Raw genomic sequence first — 16,146 nt, forward strand, 5'->3', positions numbered from 1 at the left:
TAATTTTCCAGCACTTTGATATTGAGTATCTTTGTAGAGACATAAGGTCTTTTTTTGGAAGCAGGAGAAGAGAAAATTAAGCAATATCCTCGCCAGAAATCAAACCACAGACCTCTGGAATAAGCACCCAGCGTGCAGACCACTACACTACGAAGGCATGCTAAGAAGGCAGGAGAAATCCTCCTTTTAAAGGGCAACTAGGGTTTTTAGGGAACCCAAATAGCCAAATCCTGGGTGTGAAGAATCCTCATCCACCACCCTTTTAGTTCGGGTGCCACTGTAGAGACATTAGGTATTTTTTGGAAGCAGGAGAAGTGAAAATTGAGCAACGCCCTCGCTCGGAATAGAAACACAGACCTCTGGAATACATGCCCAGCATGCAGACCACTACGCTACGAAGGCATGCTAAGAAGGCGGGAGAAATACCTTATAACTTTTCATTTGTTAAATACACAACACATTCAAGCAAAATAAACTATTTTTTTTTACATATGTTGTAAAATGGGAAGCAATAATGGAGTGTTTTCTCCCCTTACTGTAGCAAAAAATTAACATTTATGTAAAAAGAATTCATAACCAGTTTTTTAATTAATTAAAATTAAGCTAATTAGGGTACTGGTCATCTGTGTTTATTCTTTATTTAGAAGAAAATACTTGTTAGGTTTAAATAAAGAATGGTAGGTCTGTTTATGATTTTCATTGCATATTTATCAAAAGTTATATGGTGACATATTATTTAATTAAATGAGATAAATGCATACAACTTATTTTTTTTTTTTTTTTTTTTCAGTGGGGTGACCAATAAACATGTCTTATGTATTGATCTAAATAAATTTATTAGTTTTTAAAAAATATATGCAAAATTGTTCTATATCTTTGTAGTTTTTATATTAACAAAAACAGTACAATAAAATAAAACCTGTGAAATAACAGCAAACTTCAGTTTATATGGCATAGAATGAAGAATGATTGAGCTAGGTCAGTGATTCTCAACCAGTGGTATGCAAGAGAAAAATAGGTGGTACGCAAAGAAGCAAAGTATTTTTAACTATTAAATTCAAAATTAAAACTTCAACATTTTGATTGAGTTTTTTCTCTAACACTTGTAAATTTTTTAGATCTGAGCTTTGTTCAAGAGTTTTGGTGATACTAAAGGTTTTCAATTTTTGTTTAGATGGTATGCGTTAGTTTAAAGGTTGAGAACCGCTGACCTAGTTAATTGGAATTCTACTGTACATTATATATGAAAGAAACTGAGTTAGTATATGAATGTTATTAGTTATAAGTGTTACAAGAGCATTTTAAAGCTATTATCTCAGTTTCTTCAAGAAACTATCTTAAGTGCTTTAAAGCATAGATAAAAATGCAGAACATCAGACAACTAAGCTTTGCTTTATTCCATATAAAAGTATGAAATTTGTTTCTAAATCCATCTATAATTGTCACATAGTTTTTTATGTGTTTTTATATAGTCATGATGGCAAAAACGACGAAGAGGTCTTGGAAATTACTAAACTCAAATAGGCATGAATTGCTTTGAAACTTTAATGGTTTTCCAGAAATTTTGAAAATGGAGTCAATTTTTTTTTTTTTTTTTTTTTTTTGTTTTTTGTTTTTTGTTTTGAAATAAAATCTGACCTTAGCTGAAAAGAAAATAATTTCAGTATTGTAATAAACTTATTTCAAACCACAGAAATTTTACTTATCAATATAACTATATTAAAAAGTTGTCTTAATGTTATGATTTTCCTTGTTTTTCTCAAAAGAGGTTGAGCACAAAAATCTTGATTTAGTGAATGTTTTTAACCCTAATACATAGTTAAAATTTTCCATTTTCAAATTTTATGAAGAATTTTTCCTTAAAACAAACCAAGTAGTTATAATTAGATTACATATGAGCACTGTTCATGTGCAGTTTGGAATTATCATTGCTTCAAACACTCAAGCAGAAAAGCTTATTTCAAGCCAGTTTTCTCTGACATTGTTAACATGAACAGAGATGGGTACACTGAATATCTTCATGGAATGAAATGGCATCAAATTCTGCCAGTAAATTGACTTTTTATTGCAAAATGTATTCAACTATATCTATTATCAAGAAGGATAAAATAAAGTCCTAGAAGTAAGCTGTTGATCTAATGTTAAAAATGAGAAGGAAATAATTTCGCTATCTTTAGATGATGATCTGTTAAGTCTAAAGTAACCCCCCCCCCAAAAAAAAGAGAATTTAATGTTTTCTGAAAGATCGATAAAAGAAACTTAAAGAAGTCTGAGATGTGAATAAAATGCAGAGTTTAAAATCTGATTTCTTTTCTAAATAAAGTAAATATTTTACTTGTACTTCATTCATACACTTTGTGAGATATGATTGTTTTATACACCATGTGTCTAGAAAAGTCATTGCCCAATCTTTATTACTGGAACCATTGGTCATAGACACAGTGGAGTAGCGAGCATAACTGGCACCCGGGGCCAAATACCTTTTCGGCGCCCCCCCCCCCTTCCCCGAAAAACACACGGCGATATGATGAAAATCTTGTTTGGAGACCATTTGGCGCTCCTCTGCGAGCGGCGCTCGGGGCGTCATACACCCCCTTGCCCCCCCTCGCTACGCCACTGCATAGACATATACTTCCGATTGTTTTAAACAATGCAGACATTCTTTTTTTAGCATTTTGAAATTTAAAGTATATTTTATAAAAATTACAGAACCCAACTTTTTATATGTTCCCGAGGGATTACAGAATCTAAATGTTTTATGCATTTACTCTTGCATATATAAAAAAATTAGGAAAAGCATGACTCTGATATGTAAAAATTAAGGGAGACAGTTTAAAACATGGAAATCAAAATCAGCAGACATATACAAACTGAACAGTGGAAGGTTTGTATCTGTATTTAACTGAAAATATCAGTTTTGAAAGAGATTTCTAATGTTAAAAAGTTAAGTGATGGGCATTTCTATGCATATTATCTTGAAAAGTATTAAATGATATAATTAAAAAAAATATCGTATCCATAGAATTTTACGTCCTTAGTGTTCTAGAAAATAGTTGGTTTCAGTATTGTCACGTAACTCATAGCATTGTTTTCATAAACTAAAAATATTTCTAGGTTTATAAACTTTTTCTATGGTTATTAAATTGATTCTAATGTAGTGAAAATACATAAGAATATAAATAATGTATTTTTAGTATTTGAAAACGTGTAAATTACGCTAATGAAAATGCTTTTCGGATATGCGTATTCGGTATTCGTTTTTTCCATGCGTAACAAAATTATAGAATATTGCACATTACTAGATCATAAAAGAAATATCATTTGATTTCCATTTCAAGGAGGAAAAAAATCAATCTTGAATTGTAGTAATTTATTTATTAACTGACCGCTGAAGACAAGTTGAAAATAATGCCAAAAATTGCAGATTTTGAAATTAAATATTCTGCTATCACTTTTTTGTGTTTTTTTTTATAACGAGCACATAAGTTTTCTGTACATAAATATAGAAACCAGAGGACCTTATTAAAAAACTAGTTTTTGTATTTTTTACAAAACCAGTTTCTTGAAATTAAAAAATACCAAAACACGAATATTTGTGTTATTTAAATCATTTTATATGGTCTAAGGAATAGGGTTATTATAAGTCCAGAGTATTTTATGAAAAATTTTGATGCTAAAAAAGTCTGACTTTTTTTTTAAAGTAATACAGCCATGCATGATAAAGATTAGTACAAGGGAACATTAAAGCAATGTATTCAATTAGTAGACTACTCAAAATATTGAAACGTAGGTTGAATACATTCTACAGTAAGTCTCTTCAGGAGTAGGATTTGAATACAGCCTAGACATAGTTTGCTGCCTAAGCCTCTGTAGTGATAAGTTGCCTGAATAAATATTATAATTTAATTTTAATAACAGGTTCTCTAAGTTAAAAAAAAAAAAAAAAAAAAAAAAAAAAAATGAGTAGTAATTTTGCCAGACTGGATGAATCATATTGCTGAGCATGTTTAGAAGGTGTTAGTAACAAAGATTGTGTTACTTGCCCTCACTCGAAAAATTATTTCAAGTAATACCCGCATCCTGGTAAAACTATTATTGAGGTTTTATGACATTTTCCATTATCTTAAATTAATAATTCATATCCTTCAACTTTTATGGTAATTTATTGAAAAATTCCAGATATTTACCATCCAGAACATAATTCCAGAAAAAATAATGAATCTAAGACTGTGCAGGTCAGTCCTGGACATCTGGGAAACAAATCTGATCTTGTAACAAATTAAAAAAATAATAATAATTATAAATAACTAAATAAAATTCATGAAAAGAAGTTTAGTAATTTACAAAAAACTTGTGTGTGTAATAATGATAAGTTTAAAAAGCATCCTAAGGACTAATCAAAAATTTAAATGACTTAAATCCATATGGCTATGGTAAGTGTCTGTTTACTCATCAGCTTCAGTACTTGGTTAAGATCTTGGAATGTGATTTATACCTATGTTATTTAATTTCTTTAATGTAAGATTTTATTCATTGGCTGCTAAATTTCCTTTTGCATTGGTGTAGTTTTTAATTTATTTTTATTTTTAATAAAGTACATAAAGCATAACCTTGATTATTTATCAGGTTTGTGATCATTTGTTGGAAAGAGGCAGATAACAGAGATTCACTTTGTATATAATAGGGGTAAAATAGAAACTGGTCACATTATAGTTTACTTTTATTTCTTACTGTTGTACAAGGGGTAAATTTTTTCATGAAATTTCATGTGTTCATATGTGAAGTTGCACAGACCACAGAGTAAATTATTCATAAAGAATGTGAAATCTGATGAGTCCCAATCTTCTGCATTAACTGAGAATGGAAATATCTCATAAAGTAATAAATTCTGTAGAGTATTCTAATCTATATTTTTTAAAGCAGACTTTTGGCCTGTTATTCTAAATGTGACCATCCACACCAAAAACTATCATATTTTGTTTAATGTAGTTTATTTTTATTTAAATATTTTAATACTTCCTTTTTTTTTTTTTTTATTCTTTGTATTTTGGTATAGCCATTCTGTATACTTGACAGTGTCTGATGGGTAATTGAGATTCTGCTATAATATGATTACTTAATTTCTTAAAGTTTTCAAAGTGAAATGTTTGTACTAAATTATAATTTGCAATTTAGTAATCCCTTTGTTCATTTTAAAATATATTTACACTTTTTTTTTTTTTTGGATTATATTAAGATAGGGCCTAAAGCAAAAGAATTTCCTTTTTTGGGTAAAATTTCAATTTTTAGGTACTCATCGTAAAAGAAACTTCCCTGACAGTAAATAAAAATGTATTGCTATAAGACATTAGAAGAAATGTTCTGAAAAGATACTAATACTCACAGCTTACAGATGTAGACAAAATGAGGTAGATCTTAATTTTCATTCAGATTCAAATACAGATTTTGTGTCATAGAAGAAGAAACAAATATTATATAAATAAAATGAATCAACATTAGTCATTTTATACCTAGACTACATTAGAAAAAACTGAAAAAGAAAATAGAAAGCAACCTAAAAAGAGAATCTCTATGTGTTTATTTATTCACAACAGATGTTTTTTAAAAGTCTTGAGTAAATTCCATTCTACACTTACTAACTCAAGATTGAGTGAAATGTCAAGGTAATAATTTAAAAAGTATATAAAAAAATTTGCAGTAAAAAAAATATATAAGAACTTAATTTCTGTCACATTCTTATAAATTGTGTAATAAAAAGGGAGTGAAACCATTAATAGCCTAATATTTATGATTTATATCTCTGAAGAAATTTAAAAAAGAAAACCGACTTTTTAAACTTAGTTTGACCTAATCACAAGAACCAAAATTTAAACCAGCACAAATTAATTACTAGAGATCATTTAATACAGGAGTCTTTCAGATGTTTAGTTTTATACAGCAGTTTTAGCAAGGGACTAAAATAAACTTGCACTATGTCACAACAAATGTGTATCTACTATTCTGGAAGTTAATACAGGTGAAGAGTACCGAGTTCAGTTGGAGCAAACTCAGAAAAAAACTTCAATGGTTCAAAAATATTGCAAAGTAATATAGGGTGAAGAGTTTGCAAGGGGGACAAAAAAAAAAAGTCTGACAAAGAATAGAATCGGAAATCTAGATTTTTTTAAACTTTTTATAGAACAAGCAGTTCAGAATTATTTCTATTCTATAAGTATCTATTTTGTTATAAGTAAATTACGTTTGTTACCTGTAGTAACATATCAAGTAGACAGACACGCCAGACTCCGCGGTATGGAGGATAGCGGTTCTGAACCAGTTAAGAGAAGGAAGTTTCGTATTTTCCATTTTCCGTTTCGCTGTAAATAATGTAAGTTTCTCGCAACTTCATAGATGGCGCCAGGAGTACTAACTGATGACTGCATAAGTGGAGGCACAGATTTCGTGCTTTAAATGATGTGAAAATTACTCTCAAGATAAAAGCCTCATTGACATGAAAGTTTGCAATTCCTAAATTTTTAGAAAGTACAAAAAATCTAAGATCACATTTCGTTTGGAGACTGAGAATGTTTTTAATCTGAGATTGTAGTAATTAATAACGTTTTTAGGAACAGGTTTCGTTTGTTTTGTTATTAACGAGAATAATGGAGCTGTTCGGAATTTCTGTTATATTCTGTAATTTTTTTAAATGAAAACACAACATTAAATAGCTGCAGCTTATTTGCAGTTATTTAATTGTCCAAAACTTCTAAGTTAAATTCAGCCTTGTCGATGAATCTTTTGTGAGATGAATATTGTTTGTATCAGTAACGCCGAGAATGTTGTGAACAGACGCTCTTCTGACTTCTGTTTAAATTGAGAAGGGGAAAGCTACCTTGAAATTCTAATTGCCTCTTAACGGAAAATTGTGGGACATTCAGTAGTCTTGTCAGTGCTATGGATTGAGATCTTTGTCCTTATTTCTCGCCTCTGTAAAACAAGCTCAAACAATAATCCTGAGAGAAAATTTTTATCAAGAAATGTTGGCTGAAACCTATTAGGGAAATTAACCTAATGAATAATATAGAAGTTTATGTATCACGATCAGAAAAAAGTTGATGTTTTAGATTTTATTATTAGGAAAACTAAATGCTATAATAACTTGTATATAATTTATCAGTATTGGCAGATGATTACCTACTTCTTTCCATTTTATGTCTTGCTGTAATATGCTGTGTATTTTATGTGAGCGCGTTGTTTCGGATGATAATTATATATTAGCGTATCCATCTGTGATATGATGTTTTATTTTTATATTACAGGCAATGGATTATGGCAGTACTAACGGAGCCACATATTTTCAAGTGGACGTGTGTGTCAGAAAGTTGTATGTCTGCTATTGCTGTTATAATATTTTTGATGCATTAGCTGCAGAAAAATCTAAAGAAACTAGAACAAATGTTAGAAATCGGAGACCTATCCATGCCACTGGTCAACTTATACTGGAGACTCGCACTGTGTGTTTATGTGGAACGATTTTGTCTGTGGCAACGTAGTTCATCATGACGATAGTGTCATTTTGTTACAAATAAAAGATGCGTGGCCAGACGCTGACACACAGGCAGCCGGAGTTTGAAAAATGAAATGTTTTGGGGGAAAATAATAGGTATATTTTACAATTTTTAAACTCATGAATTAATAAAACGCGCTGTTCTCTTGAACAACAAAATAAAACCAAAAATTTGTTATAATCTTTTTTTAATGTCCTATGGAAAATAATATGCGTAGTTTCCGTAGTTCTTTATTATTATATAGCAGGATTGTATTAAAGATATTTCTTTGAATTTTCGAAATTTTTATTTATTATTTAGAAGTATTTACGATTAACTTGGAAGTGAGCTATAATTTTCTAAAAATGTAAATTGTATTCAAAGTAAAAATGTAAATTTTATTCAAAGAGTTTTAAAATTTGTTTTCACTCTACTCTTAATATATGCATAGCCTTATAGCTATTTTGATTCACTGTATATTCCGGCTTATAACGCGTACTGGTGTATAACGCCCACCTATAATTTCAAACTACATTTTTTAGTTTTTAGTTATCCTTGCCGTATAACGTGCACTGTTTTCTTTACGAAGAAACCTGAAAGGTTACATGTCTCCGTGGAACGGTCAGTTGCGAATTGCAAATGGTATGATGAAATAACCTAAAAGATATTTAAGGTAATTTTTTGTAATAAAGTTTTTAAACTGAATAATTAATAATTTAGAATTCATATTTAAGCCAGAAGTCGTCGAGCTTGTGAGCGTGTGGATAAAGGCAAGTTTAAGCGACCACTGGTAATTTGAATCCGATAAGTAAGACATAAGTTCTATGAACGTAAGACTAAAAAGAATGCATAGCAGATACAATAAGAGAAGATTAACATAAACCGTAAAGCCAATATAATAATTATTACATAATGTTTACATTCAGTTCGACCATACCCCTGTCTATATTTGCTAGGTCATTGTAGTCATAATTGCAAATCTTAATGGCCGGGTTGTTAATTAATTTTTGTCTTTCATGAAAGTTTTTAGCAAGTTTATAATAATTGTAAGCCAGTTCCCAGTTCTTTATGAATTCTATTGTTGCGGATATACCACTCCGCTTTAACTATTTGCCTAAAAACAGAATTTTGGCAACTCTAATTTTTCCTATTACATTTTTTGGTATAGGCCCAAACTGGACTAGCATGACATACGAATGGACGGAGAACAGACTTATAAGTGAGTAACTTGTTGTCATTAGGTAAAACACTGTTTCGAGCAATTAAAGGGTATAGTTTAGCTTTACGAACTCGAAACTTTTGGATAATAGATGCAATGTATGGGGCCCATGTAAGAGTTTTATTGAGGATCACCCCAAGATAGAGGACCTGCTTGGCCCAGGGAATAGGGTTGCCATTAAAAATGAGATTTTTCTTGAATTTGCTTTTTTGGTGAACATAATGGCCAGTGTTTTATCCACGTTGACTTGAACTTTCCATTTTATAAGCCAAGTCTCTAAGGTATGGATGTAGTTTTGTAATTGCTGAATGACTGGACCTACGAATGCACTTTGTGCTAGGATCGCAGTGTCGTCTGCATACATAGCTAATGTTGTGTCGTGTGTGGATGGTATTTCATTCACATAGATGTTAAAAAGTGTGGGTCCAAGTAAGGACTCTTATGGAACGCCAGCCTGGATGGCATGGCTTGTGGAATGTGTGCCGGAAACGTGAACGACAAAGTGTCTACCGGTTAGGTAGGAATTAATAATATTGATGATGTAGCTTGGGAAGTCCAGGGCGTGTAATTTGTAGGAAAGAGCATCCAGCCAGACTCGGTCGAAAGCCTTAGCAATGTCTAGAAATAGTCCTCCAGTGATCTTGCTTGTTGCCATTCCCTCGGAGATGGTTTCTACTACTCGGTAGAGCTGGTTAGTTGTTGACAGTTGCTTCATAAAATCAAACTGGTGTGGTCTGATGATGTTGCTTTCTATGTAGTCGTTGATTCTCTTAAGTATGATAGCTTCATACATTTTACTGATGGAAGAGAGTAAACTGATAGAGCGATAAGACTGGTTTAGATGGAGGTTTTCCGGGCTTGAGGATCGGGATGATCTTCACAGTCTTCCAAGGTTGAGGAAAGTGTAGCAATTTAAAAATAAACGTGTAAATTCTAGTAATAGTGAAAATGGTCTTGATTGAAAACTATCAAGACCATTTTCACTATTACTAGAATTTACACCCTTATTTTGAATTATTTTTTAATCATACATTTGGTGGTGGAATCTATGCCAGAACTTTTCTTCTTGATTCTTTTGATGTACACTGAAGTGACAAAAGTCATGGGATAGCAATATGCAAATATACAGATGGCAGTAGTATCGCGTAGAAAATGTACAAATTCGAAGTGCTTTGGCAGGGCTTTCATTTTTGTTTAAGTTATTCATGTGAAGAGGCTTTCACGAGATTATGGACGCACGACGAGAATTAACAGACTTTGAACGCGAAATGGTAGTTGGAGCTAGACGCATGGGTCATTCCATTTCGGATATCGTTAGGGAATTCAACATTATGAGATCCACAGTGTCAAGAGTGTGCCGAGAGTATCTAATTTCAGGCATAACATACTACCATGGACAGCGCAGTGGCCGACCACCTGCACTTAACGACCGAGACCAGCAACGTCTGCGTAGAGTTGTCAATGTTCACAGACAAGCAACACTGCGTCAAATAACGGCAGAAATCAATGTGGGGCGTACGAGGGACGTGTTCGATAGGACAGCAACGTCTGCGTAGAGTTGTCAATGTTCACAGACAAGCAACACTGCGTCAAATAACCGCAGAAATCAGTGTGGGGCGTACGAGGGACGTATCCGATAGTACAGTGTGCGGCGAAATTTGTCTTCCTTGGGCTATGCCAGCAGAAGACCGACTCGAGTGCCTTTACTGACAGCACGACATCGCCTGCAGCGACTCTCGTGGGCTCGTGAGCATATCGGTTGGTCCCTAAACGAATGGAAAACCGTGGCTTGGTCAGATGAGTCACGATTTCAGTTGGTAAGAGCTGATGGTATTGTTCGAGTGTGGCGCAGACACCACGAAGCCATGGACCCAAGTTGTCAACAAGGCACTTTTCAAGCTGGTGGTGGTTCCATAATGGTCTGGGCTGTTTTTACATGGCAGTGACTCCCTCTGGTGCAACTGAACCGATCATTGACTGGAAATGGATACCTTCAGCTACTTGGAGATCACTTACAGCCATTCATGGACTTCACGTACTCAAACAACGATGGGATTTTTATGGATGACAATGCGCCATGTCACCGGGCCACAATTGTTCGCGATTGGTTAGAAGAACATTCCGGACAATTCCAGCGAATGATCTGGCCACCTAGATCGCCCGACATGAATCCCATCGAACATTTATGGGACATCATCGAGAGGTCAGTTCGTGCCCAAAACCCTGCACCGTCAACACTTTCACAATTATGGACGTCTATAGAGGCAGCATGGCTCAATATTCCTGCAGCGGACTTCCAATGACTTGTTGAATCCCTGCCACTGCGAGTTGCTGCACATCGCCGGGCAAAAGGAGGACCGACAAAATATTAGGAGGTATCCCATGACTTTTGTCACTTCAGTGTATGCATAGACTTCTGATGGTAAGGCTGAAATCATGATGTCAGTGCTTAGATTTTTTGGGAAGTTGGAGTGAAAGCTATGAACTAGATTTTCTGTTGTAGTGTCATGAATGTTGCTTGTGCGAAATTGAGATTCTAGATGCATAGCAAACAGTTCTGCTTTCTATATTTCAGTGTAATCCTTTGTGGGCCTTTAAGGGGCGGAATGTTATTGTGTCATTTCGTATACCTTTTAATGGCTTTCCACAGTGAGTTGTCATCAGTGGAGAGTGCACTGAGGTAGTTGGTCCAGTCTTGTTGTGTTTGGGTATTTAAAAGAGACTTGATAGTAATGCAAAGTCTGTTGAATCTGTTTTTGTCCTCCCGGTTACGGGTTCTCTGGAAATGCCTTCTGTCTGTATTACGTTGTTTTATTAACTGCTGTAATTCCTTTCTTCTGTAGTTATGTTTTCTTCGTAGCTCTCTCCTTGCATTGTTGTGATTAGTAGTAATGGCAGTTGTGAAGTTCTGAATTAAACTATCAATATCATCCCTTGAGTGTATCGTTGGGAGTGTGTATTGAATGTTGTTTGTTTAGAGCTTTGGCGAACTTGTACCCATCTGTAGTGAAGGCTCTTGTGTCTGAGGAGGTATAACTGCTAATGTCCAGAATCATTCTGACCGGATTGTGGTGAGAGGAGAGTTCATACAGCACAGAAACATCCAGCGAAATGCCAGTGTTTCTGAGCAGGAAGAAATCCCGTGGAGTTCGCGGTATACAGTGTATTGTTTTTGGAGCTGCTATGTGTAAATTCGCCGAGTTGGCTAAGTTGAAAATTACGTGCCCTGTGTCATTTGAATTGTAGCAGTTCCAGGCGCGAAGCTTTAAGTCCTCAAAGACTGACTGAGGGTTACGTGCTGGTGGAATGTATGTGGAGACAGAAATGTATGTTGTGGAAGTGTTTGTTGTGAGTGAAATAGCTATGGTTTCTATGGCTAAAAGCTGTGGAATTGGAACAGAGTTATGAGAGATGCAGCATTTAATCAGAAGGGCAGTGCCTCCTCCTCTTGGGTGTCTGGCAGTCAGAGGTCTGTTAAATCGGTAAACAGCATAGTTTTGGATAAAGATAGGAGTGGTAGGGCCAAGATGGTTGTTCCTGTAGGAAGAAAATGTCAGAGTCGTACTCATTTATAAAGTTCCGTAGCTCATTAATTTTCGCATTCCATGTAAAAATGTGTGTACAACTGTTTATAGAATTATTCATTATTACTACTATTACAAGAACCAAATATATTTTCAAATATGTTAAATACAACAAATAACTTATCAATAGCGTTATTAGCTGCCTGCAGTTCAGGCATTCGAACAGAGATTTTTTTAACAATAATACCAATAATACCATTTTTACAATAATACCCCTTAAACATATTTCCAATTTTTTAAAATAATTTCATAATATCAGTTAATCCACCTAGACCAAACTCATTTTGGGTATGATCTTTAATAATAGTTTGCTTTTTAACATAACTTTGCATCTGTGGTTTGTGTTTTTGTATATATATTTGAATTACTAGTTACAGAAGCGTATGAGATGCCATTGATGGCCATAGATTTATTCTGTGCAGATTTCTCAATATTAGAGAGATCAGAGCTTTTAGCTAATTTTTTACCACTGGGTTTAATAACATTATTGTTTGGGAACTTCGGACACCCACTATCGTTCGCGGTGTGTCCGACTTGCATACAGTTGCAACACTTGACTGTTTCTAATCGTTTAGCGGAGCATTCTGTAGTTTTGTGGGGCCCAGCATACTTGACACATCTAGGTTTCAACTTACAAAAATCTTATGAATGACGGAAGTGTTGGCAGTTGTGACACTGCACAACACTTCAATAGATTGGTACACAGTAAATTTAACATAAAAACCCATAAATTTTACAATGTCATAAATTTGTTCAACTCCCGGGGTGTTTTCTAGCTGCACCTGGAAAAGGGGCATTGGCGCTTTAGTTTTAATTCTGTGCATCTGGGCTACTCGCCTAACTTTATATCCTAAGTTATAGAATTCATCTGAGATTTCCTCTTTAGGGCAGTCAATCGGCAACCCGCGGATTACAATTTTAATTGTCTTGTCTAGTTTAGTTAAGATGACATAAAAGTTGATTTTTTTTAGAATCCGGATATCTGGTAATATCTCTGTGGTCATCTGCGGTGGTAGGGAAAATCTAAAAATTCACCATTAACTTTGCCTGCGAAGTCACGTTTAGTTTCCGTTTTTAATATTTTAAGAAAGTCACTATATTTGACCTCAGATTTTTACCATTATTGGTCTCACTTTTCGGGGTTGGACAACATTAATATCATTACTAGGTCCAGTTTGGGTATCCATAGAAGCATCTAATATTTGGACATCATCAGAATCATTATTATTAACGTTATTGCATGACAATTTCTCAAATTTGTTAGTCAGAGGGATATCAATATTACTTTTAACAATTTTCATTGGGCGTGAGGCATTTCTAGGGAAAATAAAGCCATCCTCATCATTGATCTTTGCATCATTCATTGATCTTTTATGTACCTTTTTAGATGATCGTTTAGCTTTTGGTTTAATCTTATCACTAACAACATCAGTCATTAGCACTAGCATTTTGATCAAATCTTTGCAATACAACATCCTTAACAGAAATATTATTAGCATTCAGATTCAAATTACCATAATATTCGCACTTACCTTTTAGAACATTCATGAGACATTCTGTGATAGTCCTTGTTTTCTGGAAGCTCGACTCTGTGACTAGTCTTGGTATCCTCATCTTGTATCAGCTGAAGGTTCATAGCACACATATGTCCTTTCGAATTAATATCCTTAGTAATCGCTTCGCACAAATGCATTGCATTCGTGAAATCGTTTAATCCGTAATCCTCTTTATTAATTAGGTCGGTCCAATTTTCGTCAAGAAGAGCATTTCCGTAAGCGATAACATTCTCTGTAAGGTTTGTGGGGAAAATGCTTCAGGGTGTAAATAATTATGCAAGAGGGTGTGTTGTATTCAAAGCAGATGTGCATAGGAATGTGCATTATTTTAGCTAAGAATGCACTTCTGACCCGATTGAATTCGCGTAAAAACCAGTTAGATGTTTCTCTTTTTGTAGTGACCTTTTGTAGCGAGGTCATGCAATAACGTTAACCTTTTGAAGTGAACATCTAAGGTAAGGAAGGAAAAATAGGCCAAATGCGTCATGCCAGTCTAGAAATAGTGTGTGAGCGGATAATAAAAGCATGGAATGAAATTAAACCCGATGTAATTAAAAAATCGTTAAAAATATAGTATATCTAACAATCTAGATGAAGCGTAAGATGATTATTTATTTATGGATCAGAATAACAGTGATGGTGAAGGTGAAACAGAATTCGGTGATGTGCCTGAAGATACAACGGAAGACGAATACGACGAACTTTTCATGTTATCAGATAAGGAAATTTTCTAAGTTCATAAGGAATGCCATTTCTTTTAAACAAACAGCATTTAGGCACATGTAAAAATATAATTTTTGTATCTCATCGTTTACTTATTTTTAAATCTATCATTTTTATATCTGACATATAAAGCACACCTGTAAATTTCTATCTTATATTTTGTATTAAAAGTCCGCGTTATACGCCGGAATATACGGTAAATACAATAAAACGCAGTTTGTGTTTTTAGTCGGAAATTATTTTTTTTATTTACTATTTTAAAATTATTATTCATTTTTTTGCTTTCACAGAAGAAAAATTCTATGCATTTAGAAATTTTATACGTTTGCATTTTTTCCTACCGTCATATTTTATACGTTTGCATTTTTTCCTACCGTCATATTTTATCGTATCTCAATCACTGGCAACTATTACGAATACAGTGGACTTCAATTTATTTTTTGGTTTATATGGTTTGCATAAAAGAGTATGTATGAGTGTAAAATGTTAATGAAATTTTGAGGTTTAAATCAGTTAGCTCACAGTCAGGCTTTATATTTGCACAATTTAATGCAAGAAATTTAAAAATTTCTAAACACACACACACAAAATTCCTTAGTAAATTTTAGTTTATTTTTAGGTGCCATCATAAAATCCATTACAACCAGTAGATAAAGTCAGCCTCAGCCTGGTTCTGATAGTTGACTACTTTTGAGAGAAATGGAAATTCCTACAGAAGAAAATCGGAGTCCGGAACCACATGAAGTTCGACGCTGATTTTTTATGAAATCGATAAGAAATTTTGTTATTCATGCGATTGTATTATATTGTTATTTATGTCATGTTCGATCGTAAGTTTTTGTAATTAAATTGTACATCAATTTAAATCAGGTTTATTGTTCAAATTTTATTTAAAATGTTCTTGAAGCGAATTTTCGTATTTAATCAATATTTTTCCGTTAATAAATTAAATTTTGTACAGTAATTCTTCATGTCAATTTTTTTTTTGTTTGTAAATACAGTATTTTTCACGAAATAGTTGCACAAAAATTTATTCAGTAATTTGGAAGTGCGCTGAAAATTCTATTTTAAATATTTAATTTTCTTTTATTCTCCATTTCGATGTGTAATTTTATTTTTCACCTTTTATTCTTACAATAGTTTACTTATCATCAATGTAGTTTATTGTCATATATATTTATTTCTCATAACGTTTTATTTAATCTTCATTGTTGATTGCAGTATTTATTTCTCGCGTTTGCAGAAAATTTTTCATTAAGCCCCGGTATTATTAAAAATCTATTAAATAATCGTGGGATGAAATTAAAGTCAGATAACCAATCAGTTTCCCGGTTTATATAGAACCTTCAAAAGACACAGTGCAGCTACTTTAGTAGACGCTAAAATTAAAATAGAGAACGGGTGAAAAACTAAGCACAGTAAATTCCGAGGCTCGAACTGGCAATATTGTATATCACAGCCCAGTGCGCTGACCAGCACGCCACGGTGTTGAATTTCTTAACGACTTTATTGCATTAAGTTATTGCTATAACTAAATT

General features: G+C 33.4%; 1 long non-coding RNA gene across 2 annotated transcripts in view; it reads left to right on the forward strand.

The window, feature by feature from the left end:
• LOC118183400 (uncharacterized) overlaps positions 1-15,538 on the forward strand; it is a 48,331-nt gene extending 32,793 nt beyond the window's left edge. Inside the window, exons 3-4 of one of the 2 annotated variants that reach the window (XR_004757230.2) lie at positions 7,299-7,642; positions 15,228-15,538. This is a non-coding gene — a long non-coding RNA (uncharacterized LOC118183400). Of the gene's footprint in view, positions 1-790; positions 1,681-7,298; positions 7,643-15,227 lie in introns of those variants that run through there. The other variant, XR_004757231.2, reaches the window with a different exon arrangement.
• The last annotated feature ends 608 nt before the right edge of the window (positions 15,539-16,146 follow it).

Source organism: Stegodyphus dumicola, chromosome X2 (genome assembly GCF_044657685.1).
Source record: "Stegodyphus dumicola isolate Sdum_Otavi_A_Nest chromosome X2, ASM4465768v1".
In the NCBI taxonomy this organism is placed as follows: Eukaryota; Metazoa; Arthropoda; class Arachnida; order Araneae; family Eresidae; genus Stegodyphus; species Stegodyphus dumicola.